Source organism: Salvelinus fontinalis, chromosome 1 (genome assembly GCF_029448725.1).
Source record: "Salvelinus fontinalis isolate EN_2023a chromosome 1, ASM2944872v1, whole genome shotgun sequence".
Classification (NCBI taxonomy): Eukaryota; Metazoa; Chordata; class Actinopteri; order Salmoniformes; family Salmonidae; genus Salvelinus; species Salvelinus fontinalis.
In genome coordinates, this window is record NC_074665.1 from 39689356 (window position 1) to 39702591 (window position 13236).

The 13236-nt window shown below is 41.5% G+C and overlaps 1 protein-coding gene across 1 annotated transcript in view; it reads right to left on the reverse strand.

Moving 5' to 3' along the window:
• The window catches only part of LOC129854182 (pro-neuregulin-3, membrane-bound isoform-like), a 414443-nt gene that overhangs the window by 110010 nt on the left and 291197 nt on the right, over positions 1 to 13236 (reverse strand). The gene's annotated exons all lie outside the window — the stretch shown is intronic.

Sequence of the window (13236 nt, forward strand, 5' to 3'; positions counted from 1 at the left end):
TGTGTCTATTGCAGTAGCGGGTCGGGGGAGAGCGCCGAGCATAACTTATGTTTCTAATGACATTGATGGATGGCCCTGTGTGGACTGTTTACATGAGAGAGTGATGGTGATGGCGAGGGTGAACTAGCAGTATCGGTGCCCGAAACTCAAACACTGTGCAGAGCAAGAGGGGTTCTTTAAGGAATATCAATAGTGCTTCTTTGAGTTATATGCTGTGTCTCAAATACCTTTTCTTCACTTGTTCCTTCTAAACTGCGCACCATGCAGAAAGAAATATCAGCCTACAGAGAGAAGCACGAGATTGAATTTACAGAACTTTCTAGAGCAGTGGTCACCAACCGGTTGATCGTGTTTGACTGGTCGATCTCCAAGGCATTCCTAGTCGATTGCCAAACATTTCTGTAAAAAACCCAATGTTGGGTGGCTCTGCTGAGCAGCAACTTGTGAAGACGCGTTTTCTTGGTGCACCTGTCCAGGGATTACAATTTACAATTAATACTTCACCAACACCTCACTTACCGTGTTCATTTTGTAACATTTAATTAGGAATCAAAATATTTTCCCCCCCTGCAATTTTTGGCCTTCATCATAAAATGTCGGCAACGAGTCACAAAAGAGCAGGCCTCTAATAAAGCTTCAGGCTCACTGAACACTGACACAGACTCTGATCCCCCCGACCTAGCCAAGGTCATGGCGGCTATCATTAAGTCTGAACAGACTGTGCTGGCTAAGGTGGAGTCACTATTCACTGACCTATCTGCACAAATAGCTACTCTCGCCACCAAGGTCAACACAAAGAACGACTCCGTTAGACTTGGAGTAACAGGACACCTGTCTGATTTGCCTGGAAGGCGGCGCAAATGCTTACTCCGACAAAGTGGTGACACTGGAAGAGCAAGTCACCTGGCTATCATCATATGTCATCAAATTTTCTTCCAAGGTCGAGGACCTCGAGAACAGACCGCGCCGGGGGAACAGTCACATTTTCGCTGTGAGATTGCAGCCTACCCTTTTCATAGCTAAACTGCTACAGGAAATTCTAGGCCTCGATTACGCCCCCATCCTTGACCGTGCGCACAGAAGCTGACAGTCTGCACCAAAGAATGGGCCCAGACAGATGTAGCCGCCCAGACCCATCCTAGTCAAATTCCACTGCTTTCAGGAAAATGAGGATGTCCTCTGTAAGGCATCACAAGGCCAGCAGTTTGGCATTTAACCCAAACTACACAGCGGCAGTAATGAAGAAGAAGTCAGCCTTCAACGAGGTGAGCGGGCTCCTACATCGCTGTCTGGACACCAAGTTTGGCATTCCCTACCCAGCAATGCTGAAGATCACTACTCCCTCCGGCGAGCAGAAGACATTCGTGGACCCAACCAGGGCCAAAGAATACATTGTTGTGCACCTACATCCACAGGAGAACAGGTGACATAAGAATAACAAGCCATTGTTGGCCCATATTCTGCCCCTGGCCCTACACTAGCCATGCTAATGTGACCAACTAGTGAACTCAAGGACCAACTAGTGAACTCAAGGACCAACTAGTGAACTTATATCTTAACTAGAAATGCGCCTCCACCCTGTTGCCAGAAAAAGGACAATTATTCCTCCAGGAACTTAATGGGATGAATAATGATGGTATGCATATGATCTCACAAGGACAATACAGTTTGAATAGTATTTTATTTACAGTACATGGCACAATTAGCTTTTACCAACTAGCTGCAGATGGCCAGCCTCGGCGATAGGTGGCGCGATACTAATTAGCCTAGTCACTACCTAAGGCTAACCACTTAGCCTCTCTATTTCCATGCCTTATACCCTACTAAAATACTGTGGAACATATACCTCCTTTTTTATATATATATATGTTTAATTATCTTTCAAATATGCATTTTGCATAAGATACATTAGGGAACTGAGGTGGTTCCCTTCAGAATCCCTTCCGTATGTGTAAGCTTGATTATGTTCACCCTGGATAGAGCTCTACTGAGGTTCGGTTAAATATTTTTAAGTATTTTGCTTTGGTTATGTATTTTTCTCTAGTTTAGGAGAGGTAGATACAGCCTTCCAACAGAGGGAAGGCCAGCACAGGGGTCCAAGGTTTTCTTCTAGGTATTTTGTTAATTTTAGCAGTTTATTCCTTATCTCAGACCATAGCCCTGTCTAGCTAAATATCAGCTTTCCGAACAGTACTGAGTCACGACTTGACCCGCTACTACTATCCTGTAGTGCCTTTAAAAAAGACATATCAACTCACATTGATGTCTTTTTACAGCTCAACTGCACCCCTGACGTGTCTCATTCTATTGTGTGTTAGTTGTTAAAAGCATACCTAAGGGGCCAAATGATTTCATAACTGACAGCGCACTAAACGTATATGGGTGCTATCTCAACTAATTTTACACGTGGACAACAGATATGCCTCTTCTTCTGAACTCTACAAAGAGAGACTGCTACACCAATCAGATTTTGACAATCTTTCCACTAAACAAACGAAGCAAGTTGTTATCTCACCAGCTTCGACAAGCCGCTGATAGCAGCACCATACCTGATATCTGTGTTGCAGCTGATTTAACTTCTACCAATCCCAAAGAACAATCAATTTCAGCAATTCTACTCTGCTCTACTCGTCAAAGGCTCTTCCAGACACATGTTGAACAAGGTGTCCTTTGTCCAGATGAGTCGTTGTTTGGATTCAGAATGGCAACTTTCTCTCTCCATTTAGCAAGCGCGCTAGCCGGGTTTCACGGATCTCTCCATGTAAACAAACAGAAGAGAACGGAACACGGCAAAACTCCCGAAAAAAATTCAATAATCTGATGAAACTATATTGAAAAAACATACTTTACGATGATATGGTGACATGTATCAAATAAAATCAAAGCCAGAGATAATAGTCGCCTATAACGTCAGCAAAACAAAAGGCAACCCCACTGTCCAAATCGCGTTCTTCAGAGTACCAGAAATGGGGTACACGTCATTCCAAGAGGATTTATTCCATCCCAGATCGAGATAATCACCTCATTTCTTCTCTCACAGCCTTCTTGACACCCAGAGGAAGGTGTATGACGTGCATGTATACTAATAGCTCTTGTGCCCATTTATAGACAGGAAGAGGAAGAGAGCATCGATTTCAGACTTTGAACTTCCGGGTCAGGAAAAGTGCTGCAGAATGAGTTCTGTTTCACTCAGAGAAATAATTCAAACGGTTTTAGAAACTAGAGAGTGTTTTCCATCCAATAGTAATAATAATATGCATATTGTACGAGCAAGAATTGAGTACGAGGCCGTTTGAAATGGACACATTTTATCAGGCTACTCAATACTGCCCCTTGCAGCCATAAGAAGTTAAAGTCAGGTTATCGTGTTCGCCAGGTCATCTGATGCAGCCCTCCAACGCTCTCCTTCTTAGTAAAATAACCCTTACACATCCTGGAGGTGTGTTGGGTCATTGTCCTGTTGAAAAACAAATGCTAGTCCCACTAAGCACAAACCAGATGGGATGGCGTATCACTGCAGAATGCTGTGGTATCCATGCTGATTAAGTGTATCTTGAATTCAAAATAAATCACAAAGTGTCACCAGCAAAGCACCCCCACACTATCACACCTCCTCCTCCATGCTTCATGGTGGGAACCACACGTTGAGAGATCATCCATTCAACTACTCTGTGTTTCACAAAGACACGGTGGTTGGAACCAAAAATCTCAAATTTGGACTCATCAGACCAAAGGACAGATTTCCACCTGTCTAATGTCCATTGCTCGTGTTTCTTGGCCCAAGCAAGTCTCTTCTTCTTAATAGTCATTTTGTAGTAATTTCTTTGCAGCAATTTGACCATGAAGGCTTGATTCAAGCAGTCTCGTCTGAACAGTTGATGTTGAGATGTGTCCTGTTACTTGAGCTCTGTGAAGCATTTATTTGGGCTGCAATTTCTGAGGCTGGTAACTCTAATGAACTTATCCTCTGCAGCAGAGTTAACTCTGGGTCTTCATTTCCTGTGGCGGTCCTCATGAGAGCCAGTTTCATCATCGCCCTTGATGGTTTTTGCGACTGCACTTGAAGAAATGTTCAAAGTTCTTTAAATTTTCCGAATTGACTGACCGTCATGTCATTAAGTAATGCTGAACAGTAATTTCTCTTTGCTTATTTGAGCTGTTCTTGCCATAATATGGACTTGGTCTTTTACCAAATAGAGCTATATTCTGTTTACCACCCCTACCTTGTCACAACACAACCGATTGGCTCAAGAAGGAAAGAAGGAAAGAAATTCCACAAATGAATTGAAATGCATTCCAGGTAAATACCTCATGAAGCTGGTTGAGAGAATGCCAAGAGTGTGCACAGCTGTCATCAAGGCAAAGGTTGGCTACTTTGAAAAATCTCAAATTTGGTTACTACATGATTCCATGTGTTATTTCATAGTTGTGATGTCTTCAATGTTATTCTACAATGTGGAAAATAGTAAAAAATAAAGAAAAACATTGGAATGAGTAGGTGTCCAAACTTTTGACTGCTACTGTGGGACAGACACTTTGAGCAAACTTCCTTTATATTTTTTGGGGGACTATCTATGTAGTAAATATTTTATTCAATGCATTTCTATTGGCTAATAGCAGTAATGCCAATTTCAATGTTACATCCAATAATGTTTAAATATTTTTTTTGATAACTAAAGGGTTGGGTTATTAAAAAATATCTGAAACTTTGAACATCCCACGGAGAAACATTAAATCCATTATTTAAAAAAATATATATTTGGCACCACAACAAACCTGCCAAGAAAGGGCCGGCCACCAAAACTCACAGACCAGGCAAGGAGGACAATAAGCAAAAAGGCAACAAAGAGACCAAAGATAACCCTGAAGGAGCTGCAAAGCTCCACAGCGGAGATTGGAGTATCTGTCCATAGGACCACTTTAAGCCGTACTCTCTACAGAGCTGGGCTTTACAGAAGAGTCGCCACAAAAAAAGCATTGCTTAAAGCATTCGCCAAAAGGCATGTGGGAGACTCCCCAAACATATGGAAGAAGGTACTCTGGTCAGATGAGACTAATATTGAGCTTTTTGGCCATCAAGATAAACGCTATGTCTGGCGCAAACCCAACACCTCTCATCACCCCGAGACGCAGCATCATGCTGTAGGGATGTTTTTCATCGGCAGGCACTGGGAAACTGATCAGAATTGAAGGAATGATGGATGGTGCTAAATACAGGGAAATTCTTGAGGGAAACCTGTTTCAGTCTTCCAGAGATTTGAGACTGGGACGGAGGTTCACCTTCCAGCACGACAATGATCCTAAGCATACTGCTAAAGCAACACTCAAGATGTTTACTGGGAAACATTTAAATGTCTTGGAATGGCCTAGTCAAAACCCAGACCTCAATCCAATTGAGAGTCTGTGGAATGACAGAGATTGCTGTACACCAGGGAACCCATCCAACTTGAAGGAGCTGGAGCAGTTTTGCCTTGAAGAATGGGCAAAAATCCCAGTGGCTAGATTTGCCAAGCTTACAGAGACATACCCCAAGAGACTTGCAGCTGTAATTGCTGCAAAAGGTGGCTCTACAAAGTGTTGACTTTGGGGGGGTGAATAGTTATGCACGCTCAAGTTCTGTTTCTTTTGTCTTATTTCTTGCTTGTTTCGCAATAAAACATATTTTGCATCTTGTAAATCAAATGATACAAACCCCCCAAAAATCTATTTTAATTCCAGTTTGTAAGGCAACAAAATAGTAAAAATGCCAAGGGGGGGGGGGGGGGGTGAATACTTTCGCAAGCCACTGTATGTCTCCTTTCAGCACCAATTGGTAGATTGAAAAATACTCTGATGTTGTATATTATTTAGGGTAGGACATTTTGACATTTTATGAATAATAAAAAAAATGAGGTTTTGAGTGCCTTTATGCACAAAATATATTGGTGAATGAAAAATAGTGGTCTGATTCTTCCTGAAAGCTGACATATTCAATTGTTCAATCCATTAAATATTGGAAGGTGAGAAAGGTTTACAATTGGGGTTGAACAGTAGTCCTATGCATCTACCCTAATAATCCTTACTAATCATTGAACTGTGACGACAACAGTCCAGTCATTGTGAACCGTGCACCAGGCTCCAGGTTTAAACTGCTATGTATGGTCTGTGTTCCATAATTATTCAAATAGACAACATGTCCAAAATGATATGATAATATGATCCACTATTGCCAGTGATCCTCAGGAACAACCACACAAACTTTAGAGAGGAAAGAAAGGTAAACTAACTATTTAATAGAATGATGCAAAATGTAAGGAAACTAACACTAAAGTGACAGTTGTATGTGGGTATAACTGATGGTGGCTACCAATATTGGTTAATATTTAACAGCATACAAATAGTAAAACAAAAAATATAGTGAATAGTCTAGAGTATATAATTAAAACATTCTAGAAATCATAAATCAACTCGGTAGGTTTGGCGCTATACTGTTATTTGCTCATGGCTTCAAGTTTATAGCTTTGGTCTCCAAATGTCACCCCTGCAAGTTATAAGGTCAGCATTTCATAAACTTCACTTTGGAAAAGGTGATATGTTAATATGCTTCATTTTTATCTATTGCATCTTAGCCCATGCCACTGACATTGCGCATCCATATATTCATATTTATATATTCTTATTCCATTTCTTACTTAGATTTGTGTGTATTAGGTATTTGTTGTGGAATTGTCAGATATTCATTGTTAGATATTGCTGCACTGTCGGAACTAGAAGTACAAGCATTTCGCTACACACGCAATAACATCTGCTAACCATGTGTATGTGACCATTTTTTATTTTATTTTGTATTATGCTTTTAATCCCTGCCCTCAGCCTCACAGGATACGTTTTGCCTCTTGCCTGGTCAAATTTGTCTCGTAAATAGAGGTTCAATAAAATAAATTTTATTCTGAAGACATTTAAGTTTAAGATTAACTTTAAGATTAAAAGGAAACAATTTATTTAAAGCCTTATGTGCTTAATCATTTATATTTGATGATTTATAATTTATTGTAAGCTTGTACAGTATGAGCCTTTGTAATGTCTGATAACAAGACTTATACTATGGGATGTCTCTCTGAATTAACATTTCAACTGACTGAAATGGCTGGTATTTTGTTCCTTATGAAACGATTGAAGACATTGCTCATGCATTATCTAACTGCAGACTTTAAGTCAAGTGTTAACGATTTAAAGCCATGACTTTAGAATGCATTAGCTCTCTCTCTCTCTCTCTCTCTCTCTCTCTCTCTCTCTCTCTCTCTCTCTCTCTCTCTCTCTCTCTCTCTCTCTCTCATGAACACTCCATCAGAATGTGTCTTTGTATGATGGACATTTCTCCTAACCTTTCTATAGAATCATAATTACCTGCCACTGTTCTGTTCTGTTGTTCTGTCTAACTAGAGCAGAATCAAATGAGTCTATTCAGAGCTTAATGAGTCAAATCCCCTTGGTAATGGACTGTCGTTTGTGCCTTATGTCACGTGAAATTAAGAAGGTGGGAACAGTACGTTCAAATAACTCTTGGGGCGAAATTACCTGACACCGGCATTGCAACAGGAGTCTAAGATTTGTTTCTAATTTATGTTTTGTAACCTATCGTTATTATATAGCTCACCTGTGAGTTTGTGATAATCCTTTGGAGACCCATTAAACGGTTAAGAAATACATGGTTTGGTATTTGTATTGCTATGGGCAATGGAAATAAATGTTATTATCAATTTCAATGAACCACCCAGTTTATGAATAAATGTTTAGCATTTCTGCCTGAATGACGTGCCCAAAGTAAACTGCCTGTTGCTCAGGCCCTGAAGCCAGGATATGCATATAATTGGTACCATTGGAAAGAAAACACTTTGACGTTTATAGAATTGTTAAAATAATGCAGGAGAATATAACACAATAGATTTAGTAGGAGAAAATCCAACAAAAAAACAACCAGAATTTCTTTTTGAGACCATTCTCTTACAATGGAAAGTGTAAGGGCATACTGAAAATTAACTCCCTGGATGCAATTTCTATGGCTTCCACAGGGTGTCAGCAGTCTATGTTCAAGGTTTTAGGCTTGTAACTTGAAAAACGAAGAAGAAATATCAGTTTTAGTACAGGAACAGTCTTGGAAATGTGTGTTTGCGCGTGCTTTGAAGACAGGACGCACCTGCTAAAATCGGTTTCCTACTGAACATACTTAATTTCGTAAGAAATATGATCGTTTATTACATTTTAGGATATCTAAGGAGTAAATAAAAAAATATTTTGGCTTGTTGAAACAAAGTTGAGGGGGAGATTTTCGGATTCCTTTCTCTGCATGTTGAACGAGTGGATTACTCAAATCGATGGCGCAAACTAAACAGACTTTTTGGGATATAAAGCAGGATTTTATCTAACAAAACTACACTACATGTTATAGCTGGGACCCTTTGGATGACAAATCAGAGGAAGATTTTCAAAAAGTAAGTGAATGTTTAATCGCTATTTGTGAATTTATGGAAATATTTTGATGTAGGGCGCCATCCTCAAACAATCGCATGGCATGCTTTCGCTGTAATAGCTACTGTAAATTGGACAGTGCAGTTAGATTATCAAGAATTTAAGCTTTCAACCGATATAAGACACTTACATGTACCTAAATGTTTAATATCCATACTTTGTATGATTATTTATTTGAATTGCACGCTCTCCAGTTTCACCGGAAGTTGTCCTGCTAGCGGGACTCCTAGCCCTAATTAACAAACTATAGTTTTGGCAAGTCGGTTAGGACATCTACTTTGTGCATGACACAAGTCATTTCTCCAACAATTGTTTACAGACAGATTATTACACTCATAATTCACTGTATCACAATTCCAGTGTGTCAGAAGTTTACATACATTAAGTTGACTGTGCCTTTAAACAACTTTGAAAATTCCAGAAAATGATGTCATGACTTTAGAAGCTTCTGATAGGCTAATTGACATCATTTGAGTCAATTGGAGGTGTGCCTGTGGATGTATTTCAAGGCCTACCTTCAAACTCAGTGCCTCTTTGCTTAACATCATGGGAAAATCAAAAGAAATCAGCCAAGACCACAGAAAATAATTGCAGACGTCCACAAGTCTGGTTCATCCTTGGGAGCAATTTCCAAACGCCTGAAGGTACCACGTTCATCTGTACAAGCAATAGTACGCAAGTATAAACACCATGGGACCACGCAGCCATCATACCGCTCAGGTGAGCTCTCCTAGAGCTGAAAGTATTTTGGTGCGAAAAGTGCAAATCAATCCCAGAACAAGAGCAAAGGACCTTGTGAAGATGCTGGAGGAAATGGGTACAAATGTATCTATATCCACAGTAAAACGAGTCCTATATGGACATAACCTGAAAGGCTACTCAGCAAGGAAGAAGACACTGCTCCAAAACCGCCATAAAAGTTTGGCAATTGGGACAATTATCGTACTTTTTTGAGAAATGTCTTCTGGTCTGATGAAACAAAAATAGAACTGTTTGGTCAAAATGACCATTGTTTTGTTAGGAGGAAAAAGGGGTAGACTTGCAAGCTGAAGAGCACCATCCCAACCGTGAAGAACGGGGATGGCAGCATCATGTGGTCGGGGTGCTTTACTGCAAGAGGGACTGGTACAATTCATAAAATAGATGGCATCATGAGAAAAGAAAATTATGTGGATATATTGAATCAACATCTCAAGACGACAGTCAGGAAGTTAAAGCTTGGTCGCAAATGGGTCTTCCAAATGGACAATGACCCCAAGCATACTTCCAAAGTTGTGGCAAAATGGCTTAAGGACAACAAAGTCGAGGTTTTGGAGTGGTCATCACAAAGCCCTTACCTCAATCCCATAGAACATTTGTGGGCAGAACTGAAAAAGCGTGTGCGAGCAAGGAGGCCTACAAACCTGATCAGTTACACGAGCTCTGTCAGGAGGAATGGGACAGAATTCAAGCGTTTGGAAGGCTACCCAAAACGTTTGACCCAAGTTAAACAATTTAAAGACAATGCTACCAAATACTAATTGAGAGTATGTCAACTTCTGACCCACTAGGAATATGATGAAAGAAATAAAAGCCTAAAATCATTCTCTCTACTATTCTGACATTTCCATGCTTAAAATAAAATGGTGAGCCTAACTGACCTAAGACAGGGAATTTTTACTAGGATTAAACGTCAGGAATTGTGAAACTGAGTTTAACATATTTGGCTAAGGTGTATGTAAACTTCCGACTTCAACTGTATGTTGCACTGCTTGTCCTCTGTTGTTGGGAAGGTGACCAAGGGGTGAACGGAAAGGTAAGGGGGCCACCAGCTGTTTGACTTGTCCATGATTTCGCAGAAGATGTCATCTTCGACAGATGGGGGCTGGCTTACCATCGTCTTGTGTTCTTTCCAACACTTTGCATCCGAGGTCTTCCGTATCTCTAGTTGCTCTGTATGCTGTTAGCGCAGGGGCTAAGGAAGGATGTGCAGCACGTTTGTTTTGTAGATGCTCACTTTAGCTGGCTTGCGAGCTCTGTTCAGACATACCTCACTGACGATGACCCAGCTTAGGTCTAAACATTGTGCATTATGCGGCCCATTGTACAGCTCTCTGACTTTCTGCACTTTCAGGATATCTCTTCCAAGCAGGAGGAGGATTTCTGCATATTGGTCGAGTTCTGTAATCTTGTCTGCGACTGGCTTCAGAGGAGGGTCATGACTTGCAATTTCAATGGACTTGCCGTCCATTGACTCGATGTAAACTCAGCAAAAAAGAAACGTCCGCTCACTGTCAACTGTTTATTTTGTGTAAATATTTTTATGAACATAACAAGATTCAACAACAGACATAACCTGAACATGTTCCACAGACATGTGACTAACAGAAATGGAATGCCTCCCTGAACAAAGGGAGGGCCAAAATCAAAAGTAACAGTCAGTATCTGGTGTGGCCACCAGCTGCATTAAGTACTGCAGTGCATCTCCTCCTCATGGACTGCACCAGATTTGCCAGTTCTTGCTGTGAGATGTTACTTCACTCTTCCACCAAGGCACCTGCAAGTTCCCCGACATTTCTGGGGGGAATGGCCCTAGCCCTCACCTTCCAATCCAACAGGTCCCAGACGTGCTCAATGGGATTGAGATCCGGGCTCTTTGCTGGCCATGGCAGAACACTGACATTCTGGTGGCATTGTCATGCTGGAGGGTCATGTCAGGATGAGCCTGCAGGAAGGGTACCACATGAGGGAGGAGGATGTCTTCCTTGTAATGCACATCGTTGTGATTGCCGGCAATAACGATAAGTTCAGTCCGATGATGCTGTGACACACCACCCCAGACCATGACGGACTCTCCACCTCCAAATCAGTCCCGCTCCAGAGTACAGGCCTCGGTGTAACGCTCATTCCTTCAATGATAAACGTGAATCTGACATCACCACTGGTGAGACAAAACCGCTACTTGTCAGTAAAGAGCACTTTTTTTGCCAGTCCTGTCTGGTCCAGTGACGGTGGATTTGTGCCCATAGGGCATTTCAACATAGTTGAAAGGCCTCTTTAGTGTCCTAAGTTTTCATAACTGTGTCCTTAATTGCCTACCGTCTGTAAGCTGTTAGTGTCTTAACGACCGTTCCACAGGTGCATGTTCATTAATTGTTTATGGGAAACCTGGTTTAAACCCTTTACAATGATCTGTGAAGTTAATTCATAAAAATCCAAATAATTTTGAAAGACAGGGTCCTGAAATTGACGTTTCTTTTTTTTGTTGAGTTTAGTTGCATGCTCTCCTGCCGGATGTCTCCACAACTCCTGAACATGTCTTCAGTGTATGGAACGGAATACCTCTGACCGCAAAGAGGTTGAAGAACTCGGGTTCTTGTTAAAGACTTGTTACTTTGTTAGTCTAGGACAGCGTACATTCTGACTGCCTTCTCTGTGGCCTGCGGAATACACTTTGACTAAGCATATCTCGGAGAATGATCTAGAGCTGACTGCCTCTCCACAGATCTCAGTGCACTTCGAGGTTACTGCAGATGTTGCACTCCTTTTGCTCGTTGCCATGATTTTCCTTGGTAGCGGAGTCCTCTGTTCTCCATGGGGTGGACGGATGTGTCACTGTCGCATTCTTTGCACAGCAACGCTTTCCCAGTCTTTTGCGAGATGACTGGTTGAAGCACAGTTTAAGGTTGTCCTTAAAAGAAGATTAAGGCTCATCTAGTGTCTTGCTCCTGAAGCTGTGGCATTTTCTCATCAGATGGGTCCTCAACTTTCTTCCCTGATAGACTAGTCTGGTTGGCTTCAGACTCCTTATGGACACTGGTGTTCTGTGTTCTTTGTTGTCCTTCACAGATGGTTTCTCAGTCTTTGCGGAGCTGGAGCCTCCTGTGGTCAAGAAGGCAAAGCTTAGATCATTGTCTGTCTTTGCTTGTTTAGGATGAACTTGGCGTAGAAGGAAAAAATGGTGGGAATGCAACCACATGGTCTTGTATTTTTATGCTCGTGAGATCCATCTTTCTTTTAGGCTGTAGGGAAGCTTCTCCAGGATAAGATTGACTCTGTGAGCTGTGTCCATATACCAGGGGCCTGGCAGGTGTCCACCAGCTTAGGTTGCCCCCAAGCTCTCACCCCTTTTGGTTGTATTTGTTTGTTATCCTAGGAATATCTTCAATTTTCTTCAGAAGTGTATTTTCGATTACTTCAGGTGAACCTTAGCAGTCTTCAAGTCTCTGCCATACCATTGTGAGCCCTGCTATTGTGTTGTGGACATGACCCAATCTGATTCTCTCGGCCTGCTCAGATGACTTGGGCCCGAGCCATTTGGAGAGTAGGTCCAGCTCTTCTCTTGCTGTCAGATTTAAGTCTTGGGTGCTGCTAAGAAATAATGATTTCCTGGTCCATAAGTTTTCTGGGTGATCATCAAACTTCAGAAGGCCAGAACTCATTTCATGACATATCAGGTACTTGATTACATCTGTATCTCCTGACATATCGGGTAAGTCCTGTCTGGGTGAATCTTCTCTGGGGGCAGCCGCAGTGTTTGACTCTGACTGGCGAGACGGCAGGTGGGCTTGGTTGGACCCTCTTATGTGATTGTTCTCTTACACTGATAATTTCTCCTATGTAGCCTATAATTATATTCTGAAGTCGATAGATTATACCGTGGGATTGACGGGTAGGTCTCTTTTTGACTTTTCACATCAGAGGTCTGGTTCTGTATTGAAGCGTATGGCTGTATCAATGTTAACCACT